General features: G+C 42.4%; 1 protein-coding gene across 1 annotated transcript in view; it reads right to left on the reverse strand.

Annotated features, from left to right (window-relative positions):
- PHF24 (PHD finger protein 24) overlaps positions 1-5482 on the reverse strand; it is a 28871-nt gene extending 23389 nt beyond the window's left edge. Inside the window, exon 1 of the mRNA XM_055301563.1 lies at positions 5340-5482. The gene's annotated coding sequence lies outside the window, so the exon portion shown is untranslated. The remainder of the gene's footprint in view (positions 1-5339) is intronic.
- Positions 5483-14208: the final 8726 nt, after the last annotated feature.

The following is a 14208-nucleotide window of genomic DNA, read 5'->3' on the forward strand; positions in this document are numbered from 1 at the left end:
CTGTGGCCTGGCCCACAGGAGGGCTACTGCCCTATGACCATGTGTAGGAAGCTTGAAAATGTATCTTCTCCCTCCTGGGTTTGAGTTGGAGAAATTTAGTATGAGCAACATCTGCACACGAGGGTGAAAAATTTCAAGGTTGTGGACAACTGGTTCCAGGAGGCATGTTACCTAAAAGATTGAGAACCTTGAGGAAAGACACGTACTTAACATAGAAGGTAATTAGCCACAAGGATATGGAAAACCACAGAACCAGGGTCTAAGAAAGGCAAAATCTATAGCACAGCCTCTAAGCTCACTATAGACATCAACATCAATCTCAAGACTTTAAACAAAAGCCAATAAAAAGTTTTGATTTAGGAATACAGTGTCTCATGACACTGCTCTGGGATCCCTGTTCATAGTCAGCCATTCTGTGGCCTAGCAGTAGCTTACAGATTAATTTTAGTTTTCATGTCTGCAGACCTTGAAGGGGTCTACCTAGTACCTCCCTGTCTTTCTCCATTCTCCCTATTTATCCAGCACAGTAGTACTGGCTTCAGTTAGTACAGAGAGAGTCATCCCCCAACTGCACAGGGCTCTTTTGGGGTTTCCCAGCAGCAGAAGAGCTAAAGACTAAAACTATCTTTCTCCACTCTGCTCAAGAGAATAAGACATGACAGAGGTCCTGTTGTTAATATTTACTGAAAGCCAACAAAGCTCTAATATACATGAGAACAAAATTATGGCATGATCCTCAGCCTCTGGAGGCTTGGGATGAGTCTTCATGAAGAGCTACAGTGCTGGTTTCCCACAGAAGCAGAACAACAGTTAAGAAATAGCACACTATCAGTGATTGGCTGGTATGACTGCATTTAGCAAGCAGAGCTTTTCAGCAAGATGGAGAGGCACTCCCTGTTCTCTGCTGTGGGCTTCTGAAGCAGAGATTCAACTCATTTAATGAACTTATTACACCTTAATTATCTTTACTTGTTTACTGATTCTACAAATATATGCTGAGTGCAGCCTACTATGTGTCAGGCACAATTCAGGCACTTAATAACTTGGTAGAATGAACAAATGGAATCTCAGCCTGTAAGAATGCAGTGTACATGCATGTGTAGGGGGCATGAGTGTAGGATTTTTAAAAAAGGTGTTGCTTGAGCTAAATTTTGAAATATGAGTGGGAGTTACCCGAATGGCTTAGGAAAAAAAAAAAGGCATTCCAGGAAGAGGTAAGAGCACATGCCAAGGCATGGATTGCTATACGGGGACTCCATCATAGCTTAGATGGTATGAAGCCAGCTGGTTGCTGGATAGAAATAGGCAAGGAAAACTGCCTTCATGTTATGAATCAGCCCAAAAAACTGGTTTGAGACAGTAAGCTGACAATACTTATTTAGAAGGGAATATGTGTTGGGATTTCAGGAGGAAAAAAACACAGAGAACTGAATTTTCTGAGGCCAGGTAGTAGGATAGCCCTGATAAGTACCAGGGCTGACCAGTGAGCACATTGCTTGGCCTCTGGAGCCAACAAGAAACTCCTCTCCATAGTCTGAGAGCTGGTAGGTGGTGACTGTAGTGAATCACTGGGGCTTTCCCTCTGGGAGACCCATAAACTTGATTAAGAGACTTAAAAAAAAAAAATAGAGAAAGTGATCCAGGCAGCCCACACGCTGTTGTTTTAGTGAGAAGACTCTAGTAAGAGGAAACATGCCTCAAAAACAAATAGAAATAATGTATGTAAAAGGGCTTTAACTACAACATGTTATCCAAATATAAGTTACTATCATTATTATCCTAAGAAGCTAAGAGTATGGCCAGTTCACTCAAAGCATATGGGAACAAGTAATTTTGGCAGGGCAATGGCAGGGAGTTAACAATGGAGCTGCCAGACGAGGCACAGAACAGCAGCTGCATTTCAGTGATGCCTAGGAAAAAGCATAGTCTACATTGATTCCTATACTCAGTAAAACTATAATTTCCCCTTAGTTTTCTTACTCTAATAATTAGAGAAATGCAGACTGATTCTATGTGAACTCCTCAAGGGCAAGCAACAATCATATTTATCTAGCATAGTGCCTGGCAAATAGCACTTAATAAGTATCTGTGAGTCTCTGAGGGGATTGCTGGAAGGAGAGGATGGAGAGGGATGCTATAATGGAAAAAATAATCATGTCTCCAGCTACAAATTGATGGTCTTGGTTTCTTGGTCCAAAGCTGGTAAGCAATTCCTGTCAGAACTTGGTCATTAAGATTGAGGGGTGGAGTGGATGATGATATTCCCATCAGAAGTGAATAAATCAATTTGGGAAATGAAGATAGCAGAAATCAAGAGTACTGATGGAGAAAAGCAGGTGAGACTAGAAGATAATAGATTCTGTAAAGAGAAAGGAAACTATTTGCATAAATATGATCCACTTAGGAACAGGTTTACTGGAAAAAATAAAGGGAGTGTGGGAAATGGGCTGGAGAAAGACTTACTATTCATTTTTGAGGAAAAGGAAGCACTGTCAAAAATACGGAAAATATAGAGAAAGAAAACTTTAAGGATGTGATCAGAAGATGTGGAAAATTAAAGGTTAAAAAATCTGTAAGTTAACCCCAGATTTATCTGTGTACATGCAAGTGAAATTCTCTCCCTTTTTATTTTCCTTTGGAGGAAAATTTTTTGTTTTTTGTTTTTGTTTTTTTAGTAAATTAAGGCAACTTTGTGACATCCCTCACATCCATTCTGGAATGATTTGACTTATGTTGTGATTAGGGGAGTTAGATGGTATTCCTAGGATTTTTGTAATCTTTATGTTTACCCAAACTTGGACATCAAGGAGATGATTGAAGGTCCAGTATTTGGGGAGTACCTAAAGCCATCAAGCAATTTTTCTAGGGACATGAGGAGGGTGTGACACCAAAAGACCTCAATGAAAAGACCATCTAGAAAAAAACCCAATGATGTATTCTGGAGTAAGACGATATTTGCAGGCTTGCTTCTTCTGATTTTCTTTAAAAAATATGGATATATCTATATATCTCCATATCCCTATTTATTTTGGTGTGTTAAGCGGATGAAAGGGGTCTGAACTGAAAGGGGATTAATAACTCTGTAATGGGGAGGTGATTAACTAATATAAACCTTTGTCAGAATTTACTCCACTGATGGAGCTGTGCATGAGGGGCCACACCCATGCTTCAGGCAGTCATTGAGTTAAATAGAAAAGCTAACAATTGGTAAATCAGGTTGTTTTGTTTTCTCACAAACCTGATCTTTCCTAAATAACCCTAGGAGCCCAAGGAAGCCACTTCTATTAAAGGAGGATGTCACTAGGTTTGGCTTTGTGGAAGGACAGAAAGGGGAACAGGAAAACTCAGAATGGTTCTCTGGTGAATTACACTGCTTACTTCCTTCACCACTCCATTTTTTGGACAAGAAACCAGAATATCTCATTGGTCCCAAATTTGCACCCTTGGAATTCAGGTGGAATTAAAGCACTACCACAGCCAAGGGGGTGAGATGAGAGTGCATCACTGTATCAGGTGCAGACCCTTTGCCCTCCTCAGACAATGCGCTTCCAAAAAGTCTTCCTTGGCTCTGCACCTGTTCTGCCTCCTCATCATGCAGAGGCATTTTTTGGAAAGTGTCCTGCGTGTTATCTGTGAAACAGTGTTTGTGGTGCAGTAGTTAGATGGCCATAAAGGCACTGAATCACACTTTCTAAAAGTTACCCTGTCTCTCCCTCTGCTCCCTCAAGGATTCTGGAAACTGAGACAGTGGTCTTAGAACACCAGCCTCTGAAGGGTTCTAGTTCCCCAGAGCAAGTCCTATCAAAGACCACACCCAGAGGCCTCTCCCAGACCCAATTAAGTCGGAGAAACCCAGAGGCATGGTTACAGTTGGGCTGCCAGTGAAGGAAGCCACACCCTAAAATCTGGGGTTTAGGTGGAAATCACTTCCTGCAGCAGTCTCATCCCCAATTAAGCTGTCCAGATTCACTTATTTACTCATCTCATTTACTAACCATATACTACTGCAAAGCCCTACACTTGGTATCTGTTTTCTTTAAGATTTTATTTATTTATTCATGAGAGACACACAAAGAGGCAGAGAAACAGGCAGATGGAGAAGCAGGCTCCCCACAGGGAGCCGGATATGGAACTCAAACCCAGGACCTAGCACGCCCTGAGCTGAAGGCAGATGCTCAACCGCTGAGCCACCCAGGCATCCCTACACTTGGTATCTTAAAGCAACTTAACAAATATACATTCTTGCTTCTGCCTGTCCTTGATACTTTTTCCTAAATAAGCTTTAAAAAAGCAGATTTCATGATTCCAAGCTTTGTGACCTTGGACAAATTGCTAAACCTGAGTTTAAAGCGCTTAATGTTTAAAAGGAGATAATCTCATGATGTTTTTGTAACGTTTATATGAGATGTTACCATCCCTGGCATGGTACTTGGCACATAGGTGCTCAATAATCCTAAATATCCTTTTTCCTCCCTTCAAAGGGCTTTCTCTTCCAGGGCCAGCCAGGATCAACTATTCCACCTCATCTTAACTGCTTGCTTATGGACAGTCGAGCCCAGGGCCTCAAGTCTCCCATCTTTGCTTCAGAGGCCTCAGTGGTCCTCCCTTCCCCTATGCCCTTTGCTCTAAGAGAAGTTCCTGCCTCCACAAATTCCAGCCTGGAGCCAATCTGGGCTACCACGGAGAATAAATTTCTAACGGGGCTGCGGGGAGGAACGGACAAAGGCAGCAGCCCCGCAGGGCCCCAGCCCTTCAACCACCTTGGAGGGACACAACTTCGGGCACACTGACCCCTAGAAAAGTCAAGGCAAGGCCAAAGTCCTTTGGTGCATATGGGGAAGTTACTCCTGGCCTAGATCCCGTAGCAGCCTCCTCTCCTTCCAGTCAGAGATTCATTCCTTCCGGCAGTTCTAGCGCTCAGCCTAAGGTATTCCTTCACACAGGAGTCCTCTGTGCGGTCCCGCTCCACCGCGCAGGCTCCCGAGGCTCCCCTATGTTCTCAAATGGTCTTCCACTGAGACAACACCAGAGACTACCCTTGGCCTCCGGGAGTTCTACGGACGGTCTCTCTGCGGGGACAGTGCCTCACGCTGCTCCTCAGAGAGAGCCCTGGAGTCCCCCTTCACACAGGGGTCTTCCATGGGGGCGGCTCCCCGAACCGCCTCCGGGACTCTCCCAGCGGCAGAGGCAGGGACACTCGGGGTTTATCCACTTACACAGGGACTCCCTTAGGGGCTGCTCCCACACAACACCTCACAGTCCCCAAAGGGCTGTCCGCGGCCCGCAGACTCGTCCCTTAGGGTGCCTGCCGAGTCCCCGCCGCCCCCGCCCCCGCTTACCGGGACCGTCAGGGTGCGGGACGCGGGTCCGGGACGGGCGGACTCTACACTGCGGACCCCGCGCCGCCCATGGCCGCTCGGGAGCCGGCGTGCTGGGGCCGAGCGCCGGGAGCAGGAGGCGCAGGCGGAGCAGCAGGCTGAGGCGGCGGCGGCGGCGGCGGCGGCGGCGGCGCGCGCGCCCCAAGCACACCCACCCGCCCCACCCCCCGCCCCGCGCGGCTGCGGCGCGTGCGCCCGCGCGAGAAGACCTCCGCGGGCCGGTGGGCGCGCGCCCCGCCCAGTGCTCCTGAGCCTCGTGCCGCGGCCCTCGGCGCTCTGCTGGCGACCTCGCGTGGGGAGGAGGCGCTGAGGCAGCGCAGGAGGGCGGCGGCAGGCTCCGACACCTGTGGGTCCGGGTGCCAGTGGGCACCGTCGACCAGTGTCCGGCTCTGCGGCGCCGGGTCTTCTCGGCAGTCGGGCTGCCAGCGGCAAGGTCAGTGCTGGCCCAGAGGAGGCGTCCCGGGAAGGGGCTCCGCGGCGGCGGCTCCCGGCTCCCGGCTCCCGGCTCCCGGCTCCCGGCTCCCGGCTCCTGGCTCCTGGCAGCCAAGGCGACGCGTCCTGCCCCCCGCACCTGCCTGGGGAGGTGAGAATGACTCATCCAGGCGGCCTTGGCCGGAGCCTTTCCCTCCGTCGCCAGACCCTGCTGCAGCGTGAGGGCCTCCGGGCGGGCGACCCGCGCGTTAGGGCGCTCACCTTGGCAGTACCCCACTGCGGAGTGTCCAGATGAGCCTTCACAGAGTGCTCTGCTGGCCCAGCTGTTCCTGTGCGCTGTATTCTGAGGTTATTGGTCCTCCATCCCCAGCAGCAGGCAGAACTGTAACGTAACCCACTTTTGCCTGCCGCAGCCTCATCCTCAGACTAATTTGAATAGCCAGCATGTGAGGAGGCCAGTAGTCCTCAGGGATATAACATGCATTACACCAAAGTGCACGCTCTGAAGAGGGCAAGAAAAAGATCAAGTCATAAAGCACCTAACAACTAACTATAAGGAAATAAGTGAAGATACGCAAACGATATGCCAAGAACCCTTTGCAATTTCATTTACATCAACACACCTTCATTTTCTTGCGCACTCATACATGTTTCCAATACAATTCGCGTCATTTTTGGAGCGTCTACTATTTGTTACATACTGTGCTAGGCGGGTAATAGGGGATAAAAACAAAACTCATTTTGTCCTTAACATCTTGGAACTTATCAATAGGGAATAGAAGAGCAATATAGTTAGTACTACATATTCCTAACCCCCTTTTTTAAAAAAAAATTCAATTTAATTAACATATAATGTATTATTATTTTCAGAGTAAGAATTTAGTGATTCATCAGTTGAAGTAATCAGCACTTGGTGTTGTATGCTATCACTTCTAAACAAAGTACCAGGTACTATTCTAAAAACTTTAAATATATCAAGTCATGAATTCCTATACCATTCCTTTGAGGGACTGTACTGTGTGAGGCACAGAGAAGTTAAACAGCTTGCAAGGTCACAAAGCTAATACGTGGTGGACCTGAGATTGAAATCCTTACATTCTGAATTCATTTTTTTTAAGATTTTATTTATTTATTCATGAGAGACACACACACACACAGAGAGGTAGAAACACAGGCAGAGAGAGAAGCAGGCTCCATGCAGGGAGCCCGATGTGGGACTTGATCCCCGTCTCCAGGATCCTGCCCTGGGCTGAAGGCAGGCGCTAAACCACTGAGCCACTCGGGCTGCCTTTCTCTCTCTCTCTCTCTCTCTCTCTCTCTTTTTAAGATTTTATGTATTTATTCATGAGAGACACACAGAGAGAGAGAGAGAGAGAGAGAGAGAGGCAGAAACACAGGCAGAGAGAGAAGCAGGCTCCATGCAGGGAGCCCGATGTTAAATTCTGAGTTCAGACCCCAGTTCCTATTTTACCGTACTGCCACTAAGAAAAAGGATAGTAACCACTAATATATGGAATTCTAGACTTAGTATTTATATCTCAGGAACCTTTTTATTTGCTTTGAAAGTAACACAGGAGAGCAGACAGCTTTCTCTATAGCTTGGAAGCCCCTAACCTTGTTCAGAATTATATCATACAAACAGTTTCATGGATAGGAGTCTCTGAACTGTTTTTAGTAAGTGTTTTATTTCCAGGCTGACAGGCCTATATGGAAGAAAAAAGCTGTAATAATATCACCATAGAAACCTCTTCTGGTTAATTTTTCTTCATTCAAAAACACCTGTGTATTGTGCACCTATAGTATGTCAGGCATTGTGCTGAGAACGAGAAGGAGTGCAAATAAGATTAAGACACTAGTCTATCTTAGACACTAGTCTAAGATTAAGACACTGAGTACTATCTCAGAAGGAGTTGTAATCTCATAGAGGAAGCAAGCATTGACAGAGAGCCATAATATAAAACAGTGAATTATGCTCAAAAGAGGAATGAAATGCAGTGGGAATTCCAAGGAGAGAAACAGATAACCTCATGAAGAAGCTTGGATTAAGGAAAACACGATTGTCATTTAACTTAACTTACTGTTGATATTTAAGTATTACAAACAGTATGAGAAATTATCAAATTCTCTTATTTCTTAAAAAGTACACGCAAAGTTCTTCTCATGTTCAGAAAAGACAGCTTTTTACTATAAGGATTGTTTTGGGTATGAAGAGGTTAGTAAGTCCAAAGTTTTTTGTTTTTTTTTTAAGATTTTATTTATTCATGAGACACACACACACACACACACAAAGAGAGAGAGGCAGAGACAGGCAGAGGGAGAAGCAGGCTCCCTGCAAAGAGGATGTGGGACTCAATCCCAGGACCCCGGGATCACGACCTGAGCCAAAGGCAGACTCTACTTAACCACTGCCACTCACGTGCCCCAAGTGCAAATTTGTTTTTAAAGATTATAATTTATTCATGAGAGACAGAGAGAGAGAGAGAAGCAGGCTCCATCCAGGGAGCCTGATGTGGGACTCGATCATTGGACTCCAGGATCATGCCCTGGGCCGAAGGCAGGCACTCAACTGTTGAGCCACCCTAGTGTCCCAAGTGCAAACTTTTTGAAGATGATTTACTTTATTTCTCCTAATGAGGGGCACAGAATAGAATGATGATGCACAAGATAGCATTTCAAGGCCTAACGAATAGCAAAAGAAGACGTAAGGTGGTTTGCCTTTCTCTGATGATTAGCGATGTCAAATAGCTTTTCATGTGTCTATTGGCCATCTGTATGTCCTCTTTGGAAAATGTCTATTCAGGTCCTCTGCCCATTTTAAATCAGATTATTATGATTATTTTTTGGATGTTGTAGAAGTTCTTTATATATTTTGGTTAGTAAGCCCTTCAGGTAAATGGTTTGCAGATATTTTCTCCCATTCAGTAGGTTGCTTTTTGTGTTGTGGATGGCTTCCTTTGCTGTGCATAAGCTTTTGTTTTGGGGTAGTCCCATTAGTTTATCTTTACTTTTATTTCTCTTGCCTGAGAAGATATACCTATAAATATATTGGTAAGACTGATGTCCAAGAGTTTACCTATGTTTTCTTTTAGGACTTTTATGGTTTCATGTCCCACATTTAGATCTTTAATACATTTTGAGTTTATTTTTGTGTATGGTGTAAGAAAGTGGTCCAGTCTCATTCTTTGAGGTATCACTTCATATCAAAAGACAAGAAATAACAAGTGTTGGCAAGAATGTAGAGAAAAGGGAACCCTCATAAATTTTTGGTGAGAATGTGTATTGGTGCAGCCATTGTGGAAAGCAGTATGAAGGTCCTCAAAAAATTAAAAATAGAAATATATGATGTAGTAATTCTACTACTGGGTATTTACCCCCCAAAACCAAAAACACTAATTTAAAAATATATCCCTATGTTTATTGCAGCATTATTTACAATAGTCAAGAAATGGAAGCAATCCAAGTGTCCATTGGTCGATGAATGGATAAATAAAATGTAGTACATACACACACATACACATGAATATTAGTCATAAAAAAGAATGAAATGCTGTCATTTGTGACAACATGGATGTACCTAGGGGGGTATTATGTTAAGTGAAATAAGTCGGAAAAAGACAAATACCATAGGATTTCACTCAGTTGTGGAATCTAAAAAACAAAACGAGTGAAGAAACAAACCAAAATAGACTTATAAATACAGAGAACAAATTTGTGGTTGCCAGAGGGGAGATGGATGGGCAGATGGGTAAAATAGGTGAGAGGGTTTAAGAGGTACATACTTCCAGTAATTAAATAAATAAATCATGGAGATGAAAAGTACAGCATGGGGAATATACTCACTACTATTGTAATAACGTTGTATGGTGATAGATGGTGATTACACTTATCATGGCAAGTACTGAGTAAAGTACATGACAAGTACTGAGAATTGTCAAATCACGGGGGCCTGGATGGCTCAGTTCGTTGGGCATCTGCCTTTGGCTGAGGTTGTGTTTCTGGGGTCCTGGGATCATGCCTGGTGCCAGGCTCCCTGTTTGCTGGGGAGTGTGCTTTTCCCTTTCCCTGTCCCTCTGTCCCTCCCCTCTTGTGCTCTTTCTTCCTCTCAAATAAAATCTTAAAAAAAGGGGGGAATGATCAAATCACTGTGTGGTATACCTGAAACTAATATTCTATGTCAACAGTACTTCAATAATAAATATATATGTTTAAAAAAAATAAGAAGTAAGGTGAGAGTGAACAATGTATGTCGGGGTGGGGGGGGGCAGCCAGGACTCTGACAAGACAGGGTCAAAGACTGCTGGAATGAAGTGTGTACCACACAGAACTGATGTTGCAAGATAGAGATTATGTTTCAACTGTTTTTTTTCCTTACTTTTTAATTATACCAAACATATGCCATAAATATTCTAGGATGATCTCAGTTCAGAAATTTGATGCCATTATGTCCATAAGTTCTTGTCATTTAGATTGACAAATCTTAATGACAGCATATCCATGTTAGTTCCTGGAAAGAACAGATCATTGTTTATTCAACAAATGGGTTTTTTAAAAAAGATTTTATTTATTAGAGCGCAAGAGAGAGGTAGAGAGAGAGAGAGAGAGAGTACCAGGAGGGAGAAGGGCAGAGGGATAAGCAGACTCCTTGCCAAATGTGGAGCTTAATGCAGGGCTCAATTCCAGGACCCTGAGATCATAACGTGAGTCAAAGTTAGATGTTTAACCAGCTAAGCCACCCAGGTGACCCTCAACAAACGTTTAATAAATAAGGAGTTCAGAAAGGCAGAGAGAAGCTATTTGATAAAGAATGCTAAATAGTTAGATACTTTAATATGGTAGTTAATAGGGAACCCCTACCAGTTTTTGAGAAAGTAATTGCATGTTAAAGACCACCATAAACATTTAAAAGTGTTATCTTTTAGATAAAAGATTGAATGAAAATGCATATGATCTTCTGTCAGTAGGTCAAAGTTTTTACTTTTAAAAAAAGGTTTAGGGGATCCCTGGGTGGCTCAGCGGTTTAGCACCTGCCTTTGGCCCAGGGCGTGATCCTGGAGTCCCGGGAGTGAGTCCCACGTTGGGTTCTTGGCATGGAGCCTGCTTCTCCCTCCTCCTGTGTCTCCCCTCTTCCCCTCTATGTCTATCATAAATGAATAAATAAATCTTAAAAAAAATAAAAAAAAAGTTTATCTGAAACAGCAGAAGCAGGAGGAGCAGGGAGAAGGAGAAAGAATCTCAGGTAGACTCTGTGCTGAGCAAGGAGCCTGATGCGGGGTTCAATCTCGCCAACCTCAAAGTCGTGGCCTGAGTTGAAACCAGGAGTCAGACCCTTAATTGCATCACCTAGGTGCCCCAGGGTCAAACACAATTTTAAAATATAAACGTGACAATGGGTGTGTTTTCTCTTAAGCCTTAGAAAAAAATCTGTTAGGATATTGAGGAGCTTGGGGGGGTGGGGAGGATAATCAGAATGCACTGAATCCTATCCTGTACTTTCCATAATCTGATGGTGACCTTCAGTGGAAGGTAATCAGTGCACCTTTTTTCCTTATAATACATATCTCTTGGGGCAACTACTTAGCACACAATTCCCCTTTGCTGTGAGTGGCTCTACAGCACAAGGATAAGATGTCTGTGGCCTTCTCAGACTAAGGCAACTCACCCCTGGCTGTTGTCAGTTGATCCAGAGGTAGACACTCAAATTGGTGCTATCATAGTCTCTCCCAGGAATTTGAAACTCAGAACCACGTAATACATGGTAATTCTATGTTTAATTTTGAGGAACTGAAAAAAAAATTTTTTTTGAGGAACTGCCAAACTTTTTTCCACAGTGGCTGAACCATTTTACATTCCCAGCAGTATTGTATGAGAATTCCCATTTTTCTATATCCTCGCCAACACTTGTTATTTTTCCATTTTTTTTCTCATTATAGACATTGTAGTGGATATAAGTGTACCTCAGAGTGGTTTTGATCTCCCTAGTGACTAATCGTGTTGAACATCTTTTACCCTGGGATCATGACCTGAGCTGAAAGCAGACGCTTAACCAACTGAAGCTTAACCAACTGAACCACTCAGGCGCCATGGCTTTGGATGTTCTAGTACCTTTGCCTTTCCATGTACATTTTAGAGACAGCTTGTTGATTTGTACAAAAAATCCTGTTGGAATTTTAATTGGAATTGTGTTAAATCTTTACACATTAACTCTTACAAACTCATGATGAACATTGTATATCTCTTAATGTATTTAGGTTTCCTCTGATTTCTTTTATTGGCGTTTTAGATCCTGCACATATTATGTTATACTAAAGTATTCCATGTTTTATGTGCAGTTTTCATAATTTCAATTTCTGATTATTCATTGCCAGTATAGGGACATACAATTGGTTTTTTATTACTTTTGTATCCTGTGATCTTGATAAACTCATATATTAGTTATAGAGCTTTTTTTTTTTTTTGGTAGATTCCTTGAGTTTTCTCATGTAGACAATCATGTTGTCTATGAAAAGAAACAGTTTTATGTATTTCCAATCTGTATGCTTTTTGTTTTTCTTTTTTTTTTCTTTTTGTTTGCTTTTGTTTTTCATTCATTATTTTACTGGCTAGGATTTCAGGATGATGTTGAATAGGGGTGGTAAGAGAAGATATCCAATCTTAGGGAGGAAAACATTCAGTTTTCAACATTAAGTTATGTTAACTATAGGTTTTTTACAGAAGTTCTTTATCAGTTTAAGATTCTATAGGAGGTGAGGATGGCCTCCACCTAATAGGCAAGAATCCAGGGCCATCAGTCTTACAGCCATAGGAAATGAATTCTATTAACAATCTGAGTGAGTTTGGAAGTTTATTCTTTCTTAATATTAGTTTCCTATTGCTGCTGTAACAGATTTCCACAAACCTAGTGGCTTAAAACAACACGAATTTATTATCTTATAGTTTTGAAGATCGGAAGTCGTAAATGAGTCATATGAGATTAAAGATCAAGGCGGCAGCAGGGCTGAATTCCTTCTGGAGGTTGTAGGGAAGAATCCATTCCTTGCCTTTTCCAACTTCTAGAGGCCACCTGTATTCTCTGGCTTGTGGCCCCTTCCTCTGTCTTCCAAGCCAGCAATGGCTGGGCATATTTTTCTCACATCATATCACCTTGACTTCTTCCATTGTCATATCTCTTTCTCTGACTTCCCTGCCTGCCTCTTTCTGTTATAAGGACCCTTATATTTACATTGAGCCCACCTAGATAATCCAGAATAATCTTCCATTTTAACAATCTTCATTTCGTCACATCTGCAAAGCCTGTTTGCTATGTAAGGTAACATATTCACAGGTTCTGGGGATAAGGGCATTGATGTATTTGGAGAACCATTATTCTGCTTACTGTGCCAGTCAAACCCTCATATGAGAACACAGCCCAGCCAACATCTTGATTGCAACCTTATGAGACCCTAAAAAGCATCCAGCTAAACCAAGCATGAACTCCTAACCCACAGAATGTGTGAGTTAATAAATTTGTTGTGTTAAACCGCTATGTATGTTTGTGGTAATTTGTTAAGCAGCAGTAGAAAATGAATACAATGGGCATGTGTTATCATAACGTTTCTTCATTATCCTTTTAACATCTGTAGGATCTGTAATGGTGTCCCTTATTTTATTTCTGATATTAGTAATTTGTGTCTTTTCCCCCACTCTTGGTAGTCTGGCTAGAGGGTTGTCAATTTTATCAATCATTTCAAAGAATCAGCTTTTGTTTTCATTGATTTTTCTCTATTTTTCTATTTGTAATTTTATTATAAAACTGCACTTGGGGTATCTACATGGCTCAGTTGGTTAAAAGCCTGCCTTCAGCTAGGTCATGATCCCAGGATTCTGGGATTGAGCCCTGCCTCTCTCCCCACTTGTGCATGCTGTCTCTCAAATAAGTAAATAAAATCTTAAAAAAAAAAAAAAAGAAAAGAAAAGAAAAGAAAACCTTGCTCTTTATTATTTTCTTCCTTTTGTTTTCTTTGGGTTTAGTTTGCTCTTCTGTTTTTAGTTTAAGGGGGAAACTTAGATTTTTGTACTGAGATATTTCTTTTCTTTAATGATTTTAAATTGAGATAAAATTCACATACTGTAAAACCCACCTTTAAAAAATGCAGTTCAGTGGTTTAGTTTATTCATAGTGTTGTGTAATGGTCACCATTAATTTCAGAACTTTCTTCTTTATTAATGTAAACATCTCCAAATTTTGATATGTTGTACTTTCATTCAATTCAAAAGTATTTTCTCATTTCCCTTGAGATTTATGCTCTGATGCATGAGTTCTTTGTAGTGTCGTGTTTAATTTCCAGTTATTTTAGGATAATCCTAGGTACCTTTCTGTCAGTGATTTCCATTTTATTTCATTGTAGTCCAAGACTCTGTA

Source organism: Nyctereutes procyonoides, unplaced genomic scaffold (genome assembly GCF_905146905.1).
Source record: "Nyctereutes procyonoides isolate TBG_1078 unplaced genomic scaffold, NYPRO_anot_genome, whole genome shotgun sequence".
NCBI classification, from domain to species: domain Eukaryota; kingdom Metazoa; phylum Chordata; class Mammalia; order Carnivora; family Canidae; genus Nyctereutes; species Nyctereutes procyonoides.